A 16,829-nucleotide genomic window follows, 5' to 3' on the forward strand; every position below is an offset into this window, starting at 1 on the left:
TCAGTCTGTAAGCGAGACCCTGAGCTTCCGGTCGCCTGTCACTTTAATTCCCCACTCCAGTCCCACTCTGACCTTGGCCTCCTCCACTGTTCCAATGAAGCTCAACGCAAGCTCGAGGAACAGCACCTCATCTTTTCTTTTTGGCACTTTAGAGCCTTCTGGGCTCAACATCGAGTTCAACAATTTCAGACCATAACCTCTGCCCATATCTTTTTTTCCATTTCCTCCCTTTTATTTTTACAACCCCCCCCTTTTTTTCTCTTTCCCACGGCAGCTGGTGATGATTCCACCATTCACACTCCTTCTCGACTCATCCTTTGTTTCCTAACTTGTGCCATTACCATCTCATTTATGCCCATCCCTTTCGCCTCTCTAATCTCTCCTGCCTTCCACCCTATCACAGACCTTTCCTTTTATTTTTTCCTCCCCTCCCCCTTTCACTGCCCCCGCACGTCCTTAAGAATCTGTTACATCTCGAACTTTTCCAGTTCTGACGAAGGGTCACAGACCTGAAACATTAACTCTGTTTCTCTCCACAGATGCTGCCTGACCCGCTAAGATTTACAGCATTTTGTGTTTTTATTTCAGATTCCAGCATCCGCAGTATTTTGCTTTTGTAGCAAGGCACTCAGTTGTAAACAATGAGGACAATGCACACTACCTCTGGTACAATATGGACAGAGTGGATAGAGAGAAATTGTTCTCATTGGCAGAAGAGTCAAGAACCAGAGGACACAGATTTAAGGTGATTGGCAAAAAAGCCAAAGGCGATGCAAGAGAAAAAAACGTTATTACGCAGCGAGTGGTTAGGATCTGGAATGCAGTGCCTGAAAGTATGATGGAGGCAGACTCAATTTATCTTTCAAAAGGGAATTGGATAAGTATCTGACGGAAAAAGACTTGCAGGACTATGGGGAAAGAGCGGGTAAGTGGGACTAGCCGATAGTCGGCGGCCTTCTTCGGTGCTGTAACCATTCTATGATTCTATAAGAAACATAAGAAATAGGAGCAGGAGTAGGCCATTTGACCCCGCCATTTAATAAGATCTTGGCTGATCTGATCTTGGGCTTAGCTCCACTTCCCTGCCCGCTCCCCATAACCCTTTACTCCCTTATTGTTCAAAAATGTGTCTATCTCCACCTTAAATGTATTCAATGACCCAGCCTCCACAGCTCTCTGGGGCAGAGAAATACACAGATTTACAACCCTCTGAAAGAAGAAATTCCTCCTCATCTCAGTTCTAAATGGGCAACCCCTTATTCTTAAACTATGTCCCCTAGTTCTAGATTCCCCCACGAGTGAAAACATCCTCTCTGCATCTACCTTGTCAAGCCCACTCAGTATCTTGTATGTTTCAGTAAGATCACCTCTCATTCTTCTGAACTCCAATGTGTATAGGCCCAACCTGCTCAACCTTTCTTCATAAATCAACCCTTTCATCTCAGGAATCAACCTAGTGAACCTTCTCTGAACAGCATCCAATGCAAGTATATCCTTCCTCAAATACAGAGACCAAAACTGTACGCAGTACTCCAGGTGTGGCCTCACCAATATCCTGTACAGTTGTAGCAGAACTTCCCTGCTTTTATACTCCATCCCCCTTGTAATCTCTCTCCATTTAAATAATAATTTGCTTTTTTATTTTTCCTGCCAAAGCGAATAACCTCACATTTTCCCAACTATGATTCTCCTAAGGACAACTTGGGATGTGCAATAAATGTACCTTGCCAACATCGTCCACATCCTGTGAACAATTCTCCACCACAGTCTGATCATTTACACTTTACCATTACTGCAATATTGTTTTTGAATCAAACATGCTCACAATAAAATTATCCTTTCAACTGAAACATAAAACCCTTCCAAATGAATATACCAGCCGGATAATTCAGGGTCATCCATGGAAAACTTCACCTTTAGCTGCAGGTCATTGAAATGCAATAAATATAACTGAAAAATGTCAGACATTCCCTGATGAACTCTCTAGACATAAAAGCACTTCAGTAATGAGCTTTATCTGGAGCTGGCTTCTGTCTGAAATGGAATAGGCTGTTCTTGGCATGAAGGAAATCAGAAAGTCTGACTAGAACAGAGAGTACATCACCGAGTGGAAAAATGTAACAATTTCATTGCAACCAGCCAGCTTTCCCAGGTACAGCACAGGAATGCATTCTCTACCTGGCCACAAATAGAGTAGCCAGATAGAGGGGTACAAATTGGCCCCCGCCCGAAACGGGGCGGTGCTTTTTACCACAGCTGTGGTTCATGTCAACTCTTTCGCAAAATTGCGCTCTTTGGATTTTTTTTTGTTTTGATCCGGAAGTCAGTCACACCCGAGCGGCAAAAACGTGGCGGTGACAGCAACTGAGGGGCGGAAGTTGGGTGTGGAGCGGAGTCACCACCGCGATGACGTCATCACGGCGTCGCATCACCGCGGCTCTCCCCTTCACTTAAAGGGGAGAGCCTCCGCGCTTTTAAAACTTCGGTCCACTGGGCCACCAGGGAGGGTTTCGGCCGGGCCAGAAACCCCCAAGAGGAGATGCCACGCTGCCTGTTGGCGGCCCGGCCAAACCCGGGGACATATTTTTCAGGCCGACACGGCAGTCGGCCGACAAATAAAAACATGGCGGCAGCGGCAGTGCACCCTCCCCTTTAAGGAAAGCCGCACGGCCGCTGCAGAAGGCCACAGCCTCACTGGACACCGGGTGAAGGCTTGTTTTGGCACCGCCGGGCGGGCCGAAGATTTTTCCACGGGGAATGTCACTGTCAGGGGGTTAGATCGGTGGTGCGCATGATGATGACGCGCATACCGCTGATCGGCAGCAGTGGAGCGGCAAGGGGCGGGGGGTGGGGGGGGGAGTCGGGGCATCGCCGGGAAAACTCGGGAGGGCAACTGGGCTAGCAGCGGCCATTCCACCCAAAGTCAGATGGCCATTCTACTCCACAGCGTGGCCGCCAATTTGCAGTGGTAACAGACCTTAAGGAAAGGGGCAATTTTGGCCCCAGAGAACAAAGAGGACTAATGTGCCAGGGCCACCATATTAGCACAAAGGAAAAAACTGTGCATGCTGGGAATATGGAAAAAAACAGGTTAGTTCAGGTTATCTTTGTCCTCTTTAAAAATGAATACAATTTTTGGTTCAAAAAATTAAATTTTTGTTTTAAATGTTTAATTAAATTGTATTGTTATTAATTTTAAACATGTGGGGATTTATTTTTATCTAGAGTGTGTTTTTTTAATGTCATTCCTAATATGCTTGTGGGGATTCCGTACGTAAATGGAATCCTCATAAGCATAACGGGACTCCCCCTTTGTCATTGGTTGGGCCGGCCCACGTGATCCCAGGGACGCCTGCGAGCCACCTGCGTCCCTGGGCTATGTGGGCCTTTACGCAGGCGCACACCAGGACCACAAGAGTCCGAAGATACAGAGGCACCAGGAAGGTGCATACTTTTCTTACGGGAAGCCTCCGACCGCAATTCCAGGTCGATCACATGCCATCCGAACTAGAAGAAGCTGGAGCTGTAACAGTTTGTTAGCAAATACCGAGGCAGGGGTAAGAGGGGAAGGAAGGAAAGAACAAAAGGGAAGGTCTGTGATAGGGTGGAAAGCAGGAGTCGTTAATTGACAAGAGGGATGATGGTACAAGGCAAAGGGGAGTGGTAATGGGACAAGTAAAGAAACGATGGGCGTTGAGAAGCTGTAAATAACAACAGCAGAGCCATTACCAGCTCCTGCTGGCTGGAAAAAATGGGAGCAATGGTTATGATTTGAAATTTTTGAAATCTATGTTGAGTTCGGAAGGCTGTAAAGTGCCAACTCGAAAGTTGAGGTGCTGTTCCTCAATCTTCTGTTCAGCTTTATCGGAACAGTGTAGGAGGCCGAGGGCAGAGAGGTCCGAGTGGAAGCGGAACAAAGAATTAAAATGTCAAACGACCTGAAGATCAGAGTCACGCTTACGGACCAAGTAGAGGTGTTCAGCAAAGCGATCACCCGATCTGCGTTTGGTCTCCCCAATGTAGAGGAGACCCCATCATGAGCAGCGACGATACTATACTACATCGAAAGAAGTACAAGTAAATCCCTGGAAGGAGTGTGTGGGGGCCTGGAGAGTGGGAAGGGAAGAGTTGAAAGGATAGGTGCTGCATCTTGTATGCTTAAAATCACAGAATCATGGAATAGTTACAGCACAGGAGGAAGCCACTCGGCCCGTCAAGCCCGTGCCGGCTCTCTGCAAGAGCACTCCAGCCAGTCCCACTCCCCCGCCCTTTCCCCGTAGCCCTGAAAAGTTTTTTCCTTCAGGTACTTATCCAATTCCCTTTTGACAGCCACAATTGAATCTGCCACCACCACCCTTTCAGCCTTTGGTTCTTCTGCCAATCACCTTAAATCTGTGTCCTCTGATTCTCAACCCTTCCACCAATGGGAACAGTTTCTCTCTACCTCCTCTATCTAGACCCCTCATGATTTTGAACATCTCTATCAAATCTCCTCTCAACCTTCCCTGCTCTAAAGAGAACCACCCCAGCTTCTCCAGTCTATCCACTTAACTGAAGTCCCTCATCCCTGGAACCATTCTTGTAAATCTTTTCTGAACCCTCTTTAAGGCCTTCACATCTTTCCCAGAATTGGACACAATACTCCAGTCGAGGCAGAACCAGTGTTTCATAAAGGTTCATCATAACTTCCTTGCTTTTGTACACTATGCCTCTATTTATGAAGCCCAGGGTCCTGTATGCTTTTTTTAACCATTTCCTCAACCTGCCTTGCACCTTCAACAATTTGTGCACATACACGCCCAGGTCTCTCTGTTTATGCACCCCTTTTAGAATTGCCTCTCCTCGTTCTTCCTTCAAAAATTTATCACTTTGCACTTTTCTGTGTTAAATTTCATCTGCCACGTGTCCACCCATTCCACAAGCCTGTCTAGGTCCTCTTGAAGTCTATCACGATCCTCCTCACTGTTCACTATACTTCCAAGTTTTGTGTCATCTGCAAATTTTGAAATTGTGTCCTGTACACCCACATCCAAAGTCATTAATACATATCATGAAAAGCAGTGGTCCTAGTACCGAAACCCTGGGGAAACCCCACGGTGTACCTTCCTCCATTCCGAAAAACAACCGTTCACCACTACGCTCTGTTTCCTGTCACTTAGCCAATTTCATATCCATTCTACCACTGTCCCTTTTATTCCATGGGCTTCAACTTTGCTGTCAAGCATATTATGTGGCACTTTATCAAATGCCTTTTGGAAATCCATCTACATCATATCAACCGCATTGCCCTCAGCAACTTCTCTGTTACCTCATCAAAAAACTCAATCACGATTTGCCTTTAACAAATCCGTGCTTCCTTTCCTTAATTTATCCACCCTTGTCCAAGGGGAGGGGAAGATGTATTTGGTGGTGGCATCGCACTGGAGGTAGCGGAAATGGCATAGGATGATACGTTAAATGTGGAGGTTGGTGGGGTGGAAGGGAAGGTCAAGGGTAATCCTATCGTGGTTCTGGGAGGGAATGGAAGGGGTGAGGGCTGAAGTGCAGGAAATGGAACGGACATGGTTGAGGTCCCTGTCAACCATGGTGCAAGGGAATCCTCGTTTGATGAAAAAGGAAGACCTATCAGAGGCACTGGTGTGAAAGGTGGCATCGTCAGAACAGATGCAACAGAGACAGAAAAACTGGGAGAATGGAATAAAATCCTTACATGATGCGGGGTGGGAGGAAGTACAATCAAGGTAATTGTGGGAGTGAGCTGGCTTACAGTAGATATTAGCATATGAACTGACCTTTAGGCTGAGCTTCAAAAGAAAGGTTTGGTAACACAAAGGAAAACCTTTACGATAGTGAGATATGGTTCCTATTATTCAGTCCTCCTTCAAATCAAAATGGAGGGAAACCTACGGGGCCCGAAATTGGTCAGTACATAAGGTCTGCCCATTTCTCGGTGGTATGCCGGCGGTGCGTCGTTTCAAACCGCCGGCCTACCGCCGAGACCGAAGATCATAATTTTGGTGGATTTTTTTTCGGCGGTATGCCGGTGGTATGCGAGCGGTGTGCAGCGGGCGGTCGGTAACATTGTAGTCAATCCAGATCGACTTTCTTGTCGCTGGATGGTGCGGCAATGCACTGCGCATGCGCTATTTTTTTTCCCCCCCGTTTTTCTCAGACGCTTTTTATCCGCGATTTCAGGGGTCAGGGGTCACCCGCGCAGTGAGTTGACGTCGAGGGAGAGAGTGTGAGAAGGAGCAGCAAGCTATTCGAGGGTCAGTTGGTTTAGTCACAGATTGCAGAGTTAAAAAATATTCATAACAACTAATAATTATACAGTATCAACAATAATAAGACATATTTTAGAAATCAAAAATCATAACAATATAAATATAATGGAAATGCTCAAAAAAAAGTCAAAGCGCAGGAACATCGAGAAGGACGGAAGCCTGCCTTCGATGAGAAGGAGTTACCTGCCCTGCTGGAGAATATTACAGAAAGGTACTCCGACCAAATGAAGGGTGGTCATGGAAAGGCCCCCCCCCCCCCGCGCGCAAAGGAATACAACAGAATATGGGACGAGATCGGGGAGGCTGTGTCCTCAAGTGCCACAGTACGCACCGGGGAAAGGTGCCCTGTGAGGTGGAAAGACCTGGTGAGGGTAGTAAGAGTAAGTAATGATTTTATTTATGCACCCCCCATGTGCCATGTACCACGTAAATGTAGGTTCAGTGTCACATGGATGATGTTATTTATCTTAAGGTTACGGCAATATATTCGTGCTTTGAGGCAATGACAAGAGGATCAATGTTGTATTTTAGTGTGTGTGTGTGTGTGTGTGTGTGTTGCGGTCCTCTCATGTCATGTAATGTAACTAACTGTAATGCTGGCCTCAAGTAATGTAATGTAAGTTTATTGCACTGTAAAGTTGGCCTCAATGTTGTACTGCTATGTTGGAGGCATGTAACGCAATGCATATATGTATTGTCTATCTGCGATATGTAATGCAGTACTGCAGCAGTGGTGGTCATTTAAGTAAGACTGCAATAAGTCACTGTACTATGTACTCATGTAACCCTGACCCCCTCCCCGGTGCCAAGCATTTTTAAATGTTGTTTTGTACTTCCAGACTCGGACGATTCAGATCTCCACAGAGAGACCTGACGACAGACCCACTGCCTCCACCTCTGGCGTCGCCTAGCCCTCTCCCGACTTCACCACTGGCAGAGATGATGAAGAGGAAGAGCGGCTGATCCTGCAGCCAGTGGAGGTGGAGATGGATGAGGATACACCAGCTCCATGTGGGACAGCTAGAACATCCTCCACCACCGAGTCTATATTCAGGGGATTCCCTCTGATTCTGCGGGACCAAGCGGTGTGTAGCAACGCATCCCGAGTGTTGCAGCGCCTTTGCCGCAGCAACGGAGGTTGGTGTAAAAAAGGTTGGTTGCTGCACGACAGATAGGTGTGTACCAGGACATGCGTCGACATAGGTCGAGAGCTGCTCGAGGCTATGGCTACGATAGCCACAAACATCGTGGCGATGGAGCAAAGAGCCAACTCCATCGATGCCATGCGGCAATCGACGGGATTGGGACATGGCGCAGAATCCCCCCGTGCCTTCGTAGTCGGGTCAGCAGCAGCTGAGGGTGGGGAGCTGCCAGCAGCTTCCATCCCTGAAGCCGTGCCTTCCACATCGCCAGCTTCTCCTGAGGCCCCATTCATTGCGCCTGCAATGTCTGACCCCCAACAACAGCAACAGCACTCGGGGTGCAGTGCTGCACGCCGGCTTGGTACCAGCACGGGGAGGTCCGGGCTCAGGCACAATGGGAAAGGGAAGGGCGGGAGTAAGAAAAGGGGGAATAGTCCCAAGGATGGTGTAGCACGAGGTCGAGGTCGAGGACAGTAAAGGGTCTTTTGTTGCAGTTTTTCATTTAATAATTGAAGTTAGATTTTTCAAAGTTTATTCAAGTTGTTAAAGTTTTGTTAAAGTTGTATTATAGTTATAAGTTTTAAAATGTTTTAAAATTGTTGTATATTTTTTACATAACTGTTTGAATTGACTTTAAACTTTCTTGTACAGTGTCAAATTTTGGGGGTAACAGTCATCAGGGTCCGAAAACGCAGCTCTCCACATTCAAGCAAAGCATTCATTTATGAGCTGCTGACGTAACAATTTAGCAGTGGCATATGCTTCGCGTGCCCTCCGCTGTGGTGTTGGGGGGTGGGGGGGGGGGGGGGGGGGGTGGTGCCATGGGTTCATCTGGAAGCTCCTCCTCATCCTCAGCCCCCCTTCATTTTCCTCTTCTTCCTCCTCCATCTCCTGCACTCTCTCCTCAGGTGGTCCCACAATCTCCTGTGGCAATTCCTATCCCCGCATGATTGCTAAATTATGCAACATGCAGCACACTACTGTGAACTGAGCAACCTGCTCAGGGTGGTATTGAGGCCTGTCTCCCGAGTGGTCCAAGCATCGAAAGCGCTGTTTCAGCACTGCAATTGTCTTTTCGATAATGTTACGTGTGGCTATATGGCTCATTATATCGTTGCTCGGCTTCTGTCTGAGCGTTCCACAGGGGGGTCAAGAGCCAGGTGGTGAGGCCGCACCCTTTGTCCCCCAGCATCCAGCATTTACCTTGTGGCTCAGACTTCAACAGACACAGTGCTCTCACGCAAGATGTGCGCATCATGGATGCTCGCTGGAATGTGGGCATTCACTGCCATTATGCACTGTGTATGGTCGCAGTCGAACCGCACGTTGAGGGAGTGGAATCCCATACGGTTTCGGTACACCTCCGCCTCCTGTAATGGTGCTCACAGGGCAATATGGGTACAGTCAACAGCACCCTGCACCTTGGGAAAGCTGGCAATACATTCAAATCCCAAAGCCCTGTCACTCTGCGCCTCCCTGATCATTGGGAAGTTTATAAATTCCATCCGGCGTGCATACAGTGCTTCGGTTACCTGTCGAATGCAGCGATGAGTAGTGTACTGAGAAATACAGCATATGTCCCCAGCTGATGCCTGAAAAGAGCCACATGCATAAAAGGAAAGTGCTGCAGTCACCTTCATCTCGACAGAGAGTGCAGTAATGTTGGTGATACTGGGCTGCAGGTCTGCCTTAATGAGCTGACAAATCTCAATGATCACCTCTTTTTGGAAGCGCATCCTTTGAACGCACTGTCGATCAGTCAAGTCCAAGTATGAGTGCTTCTCCCTGAAAATCCTTTGGGCGTAAGACCTCCTCATCATCATCGTCATTCTGCGACCTCCTCCATTACCCTGATAACTCTGCTCACTAAACCTTCTCCTATCTGGATCTGCATTAGACAGGTAGTCAGCAATACAGGCTGAGATAGTACAGGCCCCATTCTTTTTAAATCTCCAAAAAAAATTTCAATGAAAAAAATATATCTAAAATGTCTTTGATTTTAATAATTTACCTTAATAAAGTATCAATAAAAATACCTTTCCCATTGTAAATCACACTGTAAAGTCCCTGTTCAGCTCAGAAAAACTGAGGTGTTGCTTTAACTGACTGCTCCCGATTTCAAAATGGTGGCTCCGAGCACGACTGCCCATTCCCGCCCACTTAACATCGCGTAAAACCACCTTTTCCAGGACGGCATGCAGCTCCAGTGGTATGTCGACGGTATGCCATAAAAATCGGACTTTTTGGGCGGTTTGCGGGCAGGTCTGCACGGCGGACGGTGTGCATACCGCTCGGCAGTATGTCAATGGGTATGTCGGCGGTATGTCGGTGTTTTTTTCACCAAAATTTCATTTTTGGGCGGTAAGCGGGCGGTAGCTCGATGAATTTCGGGCCCATGTAGTTTACTCCCCCACTGGAAGCAGAGGTCAAGCTGCATCAGATATAGTCAGTTGCTCAAGACTACTTGGAATAATAGACAGGGCATAGAATAATAGTTTATAGTCTCGTTTGTGATTTTTTTCCTGAAGTATTATTGTAGTGTTGCACAACACTTCAAAACTGAAATGAAATCCAGAGGGGTTTACCACGCCTGTTCGACAAGCTTTTGATATGGTTAACAGGTTCAATTGACTCTTTATGATGGAAATCATATTAGTAGAAGAGATGGCTGGAGAATAAATTTCTGCTATTAGAGTTGTATTTACAGCAATTTATATAGCCTGCAGTGTAATTCCTTGCTAAGGGTGAATAACAATGCTGTGGGATTGGGAAAAAGCTGCAAGTTCTCAATTCAAGCTTAGTTTAAGAAGTGCCATTTTTTTTTTCCTGGGGATATCATACACATCAAATATTAACATTTCACACAGAGCCAGCATTCTAGGCGCTTAATTAGAAGTAAGTGCAACCATGTCCTCTCCCTCCCTCACTCCCTCTTCCTCTCTCCCTCCCAAGCCCAGCTAAGCCTCCTCTCCCCTCAATGTCACTAATGTCAGTGATCTTGACCACCAGATGCTGTAGGTGGGAATTCTCCAAGAAGAAAAGTTCCCTCCTATACTGTACAGCAACCGGGATTGTGCCATTAGCGATGCTGAGGAAAGATGGTCCAGTTCAGTAAGAGCCATCTAGGGAGGCAATGGATGCCAATGAAGGGGACAATAGATGGCAATAGTGGGGTAATTAGCTGGCAATGAAAAAGGAGGTGGTGGGTGATAATGACGGAGGCAGGAGCAAAGAAGACAGGGAAGAGGCAGAAGCTGGGAGGGACACTGAGATAAGGGAGGGAAGAGCATGCTGGCATTAACTGAAGGGGAGTGGGGAAAGGAAGGATCAGCTTAGTATGGAGATGAAAAATTGGAGGCGGCTTGATCCTGTGGGCGGGTGGAAGTGGAGGGGGCAACACTGTCAGCTTGAATAGGGGATGGGTGAAAGAATAGTGCCATCTTGATTGGGGGTGTGGAAAATGAGTCCCAATTTGAAGAGTGTCAGGTTTAATTGAAGGGCAATAGGGTGAAAAGTGGCAATAGGAACCAGGAGGGTCATAAGAAAACATAGAAACATAGAAAATAGGTGCAGGAGTAGGCCATTCGGCCCTTCGAGCCTGCACCACCATTCAATAAGATCATGGCTGATCATTCCCTCAGTACCTCTTTCCTGCTTTCTCTCCATATCCCTTGATCCCTGTAGCCGCAAGGGCCATATCTAACTCTCTCTTGAATATATCCAATGAACTGGCATCAACAATTCTCTGCGGTAGAGAATTCCACAGGTTAACAACTCTCTGAGTGAAGAAGTTTCTCCTCATCTCAGTCCTTAGTGGCTTACCCCTTATCCTTAGACTGTGTCCCCTGGTTCTAGACTTCTCAAACATCGGGAACATTCTTCCTGCATCTAACCTGTCCAGTACCATCAGAATTTTATATGTTTCTATGAGATTTCCTCTCATCCTTCTAAACTCCAGTGAATATAGGCCCAGTCGATCCAGTCTCTCCTCATATGGCAGTCCTGCCATCCCGGGAATCAGTCTGGTGAACCTTCGCTGCACTCCCTCAATAGCAAGAACGTCCTTCCTCAGATTAGGAGACCAAAACTGATCAAAGAGAAAGACTTGGATTTATATAACGCCTTTCACGACCACTGGATGTTTCAAAACGCTTTACAGCCAAAGAAGTACTTTTAGAGTTCAGTCACTGTTGTGATGTAGGAAACGTGGCAGCCAACTTGCGCGCAGCAAGCTCCCACAAACAGCAATGTGATAATGACCAGATAATCTGTTTTTTTTTTGCTATGTTGATTAAGGGATAAATGTTGGCCAGGACACAGGGATAACTCCCCTGCTCTTCTTCGAAATAGTGCCATGGGATCTTTCATGTCCACCCGAGAGAGCAGACGGGGCCTCGGTTTAACATCTGATCTGAAAGACGGCACCTCCAACAGTGCCGCACTCCCTCAGTACTGCACTGGAGTCTCAGCCTAGATTTATGCACTCATGTCCCTGGAGTGGGGCTTAAACCCACAACCTTCTGACTCAGAGGCGAGAGTGCTACCCACTGAGCCACTGGCTGACACTTTTGACATAGTTGGAGGAGGAGGGTGCGTCTCTGAAAGGGTGGGGCATTGCATGATGTACAATGTCCAGAATGCCTATGTGGACTGGGGAAGGGGATTAGTTGTCGGAGTGTGACTATTGAGGTAACATTTGGGGGAAGTGACAGTAATCCAAATGTCACTTTGCTTTTTATTTAAATAAAAAATTCTACCTGTGAAATCTAAAAGCATTCAAATTTGCCAGAATTACTTTAAATGAAAACAAAACTTACTTGGTCCCTAGACATCCTAGGAATGTGTCACCAATTGTGCCTTCAACATTTGAGGAGGCTGCAGGGCAATTAAGGGCCAGGTTCAGGGAGGACTGGAAGGCAATGAATTTGGAGGAGAAAGTGCAAGGGGAGGTAACTGAAATCACAGAGGATGAGGAGCAGCTCAGCACAGAGGCTGAGGGAGCAGAGGAGGGAAGATTTTAAAGTAGATGCAAAAAGAATGGAATAAGGTGAAGTGCTCGAGGGAGAGGGTACAAAAGGAATAGGGTGAGAGACCAAGGAGTGACTTGGGAATACGGACCGCACTACCACTACGGCAAAGGTTCTCCACCAGCCTGTCCCCGCCGCACAGCACTGCCCTCCAATCATCAAGATTAACGGCGCGGCGCTCGACAACGTGGACCATTTCCCATATCTCGGGAGCCTCTTATCAACAAAGGCAGACATTCATGCGGAGATTCAACATCGCCTCCAATGTGCCAGTGCAGCCTTCGGCCGTCTGGGGAAAAGAGTGTTTGAAGACCAGGCCCTCAAATCTACCACCAAGCTCATGGTCTACAGGGCTGTAATAATACCCGGCCCCTCCTGTATGGATCTGAGGCATGGACGATGTATCGAAGGCACCTCAAGTCGCTGGAGATATATCACCAACAATGTCTCCGCAAGATCCTGCAAATTCCCTGGGAGGACAGGCACACCAACATCAGTGTCCTTGTCCAGGCTAACATCCCCAGTATTGAAGCACTGACCACACTCGATCAGTTTCACTGGGCAGGCCACATAGTTTGCATGCCAGATACGAGACTCCCTAAGCAAATGCTTTACGCGGAACTCCTTCGTGGTAAACCAGCCAAAGGTGGGCAGCGGAAACGTTACAAGGACACCCTCAAAGCCTCCCTGGTAAAGTGCGACATCACCACTGACACTTGGGAGACCCCGGCCGAAGACTGCCCGAGGTGGAGAAAGTGCATCCGGGAGTCTCAACGCAGAGCGTGAAGAGGTCAAGCGCAGGCAGCGGAAGGAGCGTGCGGCAAACCAGCCCCACCCACCCCTTCCCTCGATGCATGTCTGTCCCACCTGTAACAGGGTCTGTGGCTCTCATATCAGACTGTTTAGCCATCAAAGAACTCACTTTGGGAGTGGAAGCAAGTCTTCCTCGATTCCGAGGGACTGCCTATGATGATGATTGGGTAAGGCAGGTGGTGAAAAGTAAAGAACGGTGCAAGGGCAAAGTGTCGCCACCCATAAGCCAAAGGAATCATCATTAATAAAGGTTGTGGATGGCAAGGGCCTCATTCATGCGTGAACAGAATTTCTGGAAGGAAATGGAGCAGATGTTGTTGTTGCTCTGTTGGAAGAATACAAGGGGACAGTGGTGGGTGGGATGACTGGGACAGGAATGAGTTTGGCTCCCAATGGGTATGCTGGGTGGGAAGTTTGGGGAGAGGAAGGAAGATATATTTGTGTTGATGATAGAAATATTCAATACTGGAACAGTGCTTCACATCTTTAGATGATACATGGAATGAAAGGGATACTTAAACCAACAGTTTTTATAGTTAACTAATAAAACATCTGAAAAATGTTGGAGACAAGTTCAGTTTTATCTGACATTTATCTGTATAGATCTTGATCCTGGAGGCGGACAGGTTTCATACAAAAAGCAGGAAAGACTTTGGCAACGAGCTGAAATGAAATGATTTGTACAACCGCATGGGCGATAACGCCTTACCCTTAAATGAAGCCTCCCCGCCTGGCTATACCTTCCAGCACTTGCCCCACTCAGACTGCCATGGTGGCGGTGTGGCTCTCATCAGCAAATCACACCTTGGTCTGTCCCCTACTCCTCTGACACTTGCTCCTCCTGTAAGCATCTCGTCTTATCCCACCCCTCTCACACCATTTAAAATTCTTGTTCTCAACCGCCCACCGAAATACCATAAAAATGTTATTACCGAGATATCCTCACTGCTTTCTTCCCTCAGCCTCTGCACCGTGACTTCTCATCCTCGGTGATTTCAACCTCCATCTCAATTCATCATGCTCACTCTCCTGAGTTCACTAGCCTCTTATCCTCCCTCCATGTAAACTCCTCAATCCATATTCATGGCCATCCCCTGGACCTTGCCATCTCTCGTGGTCTCGTTACTCCCACTGTGTCAATCGCAGATAAAGCCATCTCTGACCACTTCCTCTTATCACTCTCCACCCACATATCCCTTGCTCCCCACCCCCATCCACCAAACAAACCTACTTCCTGCTGTGTCTGCCCCTGGAAAACATCTCTCCCAACTCTCTTACAAAATCCCAACTGTCCAGCCTTTGGCCTTCCATTCACTACAACATTTTTGCAGCTACCGATCTGCTCAACCACACCCTCACCACGACGTTTGATGCCCTAGATCTTATTAAAATAATTACTCTCTCTCACCCGGGCCGTTCCCCCGTTACGGCCCTCGTCTTCACTCCCTTAAGTCCAAAGGGCACAGACTTGAACGGATATAGTTTAGCCATTCACCGCTAGATGTGGTTGGACCACATAATGCATTATCAGGTCCTGCTCTTGTCTGTCAAAATTGCTCACTCTTCCAGAACCGTCTGGAATGCAAAGATAAATATGTCTTCTATTCTCTACTACTGTCTTCTTAAACTCCTCTCCCCTGTCTCTTCCACCCTCACGATTGTGTTCCTAAAACAGATGAGGCTGCACACAGGGAGTTAAAGTAACAGTAACAGGGATGCTGGGATCCCTTGGGACTTCAGGGGATGAGCTCCCTCGTGGCGGAACATGAGAGTGCATGCTTTACAGATACACAACATCACTCCCCCCTCAAAGTCAAAGTGAAAACTATTTACAAGGTGAGGCGGTCGGGAGCCTTTCTTTCCTGGTGGATTGTCTCGGTACAAATGTCTGTTCTGGTGTGTTGGCTGTGCCCTCGATGGGCTGACGTGTTGTTGGCCCTGCAGGCCTGCTAGGTGAACCTGGCCTTGCTGGGCTGATGGGTGTGATGAGCTCGATTTCCTGGTCCGGCATGGTGTCGTTGTTCCTTTGGGTGTGTGTTGTGGGCTCAAAAAAGGTGGTGCCTGCTGTGGGTTGTTCAGGGCAGTCTGTGAAACGCAGCCTCGTTTGGTCCAGGTGCTTTCTGCAAATTTGTCCATTGTCTAGTTTGACTACAAACACCCTATTCCCTTCTTTAGCTATCACCGTGCCCGCTATCCACTTGGGACCATGTCCATAGTTTAGCACATACACACGGTCATTCAGATCAATTTCCCGTGACACAGTAATGCGACCATCGTTTACATTTTATTGCTGCCGCCTGCTCGCTACCTGATCATGCAGGTTGGAGTGAACCAGCGAGAGTCTGATTTTGTGTCCTTTTCATGAGTAGCTCAGTCTGGGGCACCCCTGTGAGCGAGTGGGGTCTCGTGCGGTAACTGAGCAGTACTCGGGACAGGCGGGTTTGGAGTGAGCCTTCTGTGACTCGTTTAAGGCTCCGTTTGATGGATTGTACTGCCCGCTCTGCCTGCCCATTGGAGGCTGGTTTAAACGGGGCCGAGGTGACATGTTTGATCCCATTGCAGGTCATGAATTCTTTAAATTCGGCACTGGTAAAACATGGTCCGTGAAGTGTGTCAGGCAGGCCGTGGGTGGCAAACATGGCCCTCAGGCTTTCAATGGTGGCGGTGGCGGTGCTTCCTGACATTATTTCACGTTCGATCCATTTTGAAAAAGCATCCACCACCACCAGGAACATTTTACCGAGAAAAGGGCCTGCATAGTCGACATGGATCCTCGAACATGGTCTGGAGGGCCAGGATCACAAACTTAGTGGTGCCTCTCTGGGCGCGTTGCTCAACTGAGCACACACACTACATTGCCGTACACAGGACTCTAAGTCAGAGTCGATACCGGGCCACCACACGTGGGATCTGGCTATCGCTTTCATCATTACTATACCCGGATGTGTGCTGTGGAGATCCGAGATGAACGTCTCCCTGCCCTTTTTGGGTAGCACTATGCGGTTACCCCACAACAGGCAGTCTGCCTGAATGGACAGCTCGTCCTTTCGTCGCTGGAATGGCTTGATTGGCTCTTGCATTTCAACGGGGATGCTGGCCCAGCTTCCATGCAGCACACAGTTTTTTACTAGGGACAGCAGAGGATCTTGGCTGGTCCAAGTCCTAATCTAGCGGGCCACAACAGGTGATTTATCATTTTCAAACGCTTCTATGACCATCAACAAGTGTGCGGGCTGCGCCACCATCAACAAGTTTGCAGGCTGCGCCATTTCCACCCCCGTGGTGGGCAATGGTAGCTGACTGAGAGCATCAGCACAGTTCTCAGTGCCTGGCCTGTGGCGGATGGTATAGTTATACGCTGATAGCGCGAGTGCCACCTTTGCATGCGAGCTGAGGCATTAGTATTTATCCCCTTGTTTTCAGTGAACAGGGATGTGAGGAGCTTGTGATCGGTTTCCAGCTCACATTTGAGGCCAAACAGGTACTGATGCATTTTCTTTACCCCAAACACACACGCTAATGCCTCTTTCTCAATCATGCTGTCGGCCCTCTCGGCCTTAGAC

The sequence above is a fragment of the Pristiophorus japonicus genome, chromosome 21 (assembly GCF_044704955.1).
Source record: "Pristiophorus japonicus isolate sPriJap1 chromosome 21, sPriJap1.hap1, whole genome shotgun sequence".
In the NCBI taxonomy this organism is placed as follows: Eukaryota; Metazoa; Chordata; class Chondrichthyes; family Pristiophoridae; genus Pristiophorus; species Pristiophorus japonicus.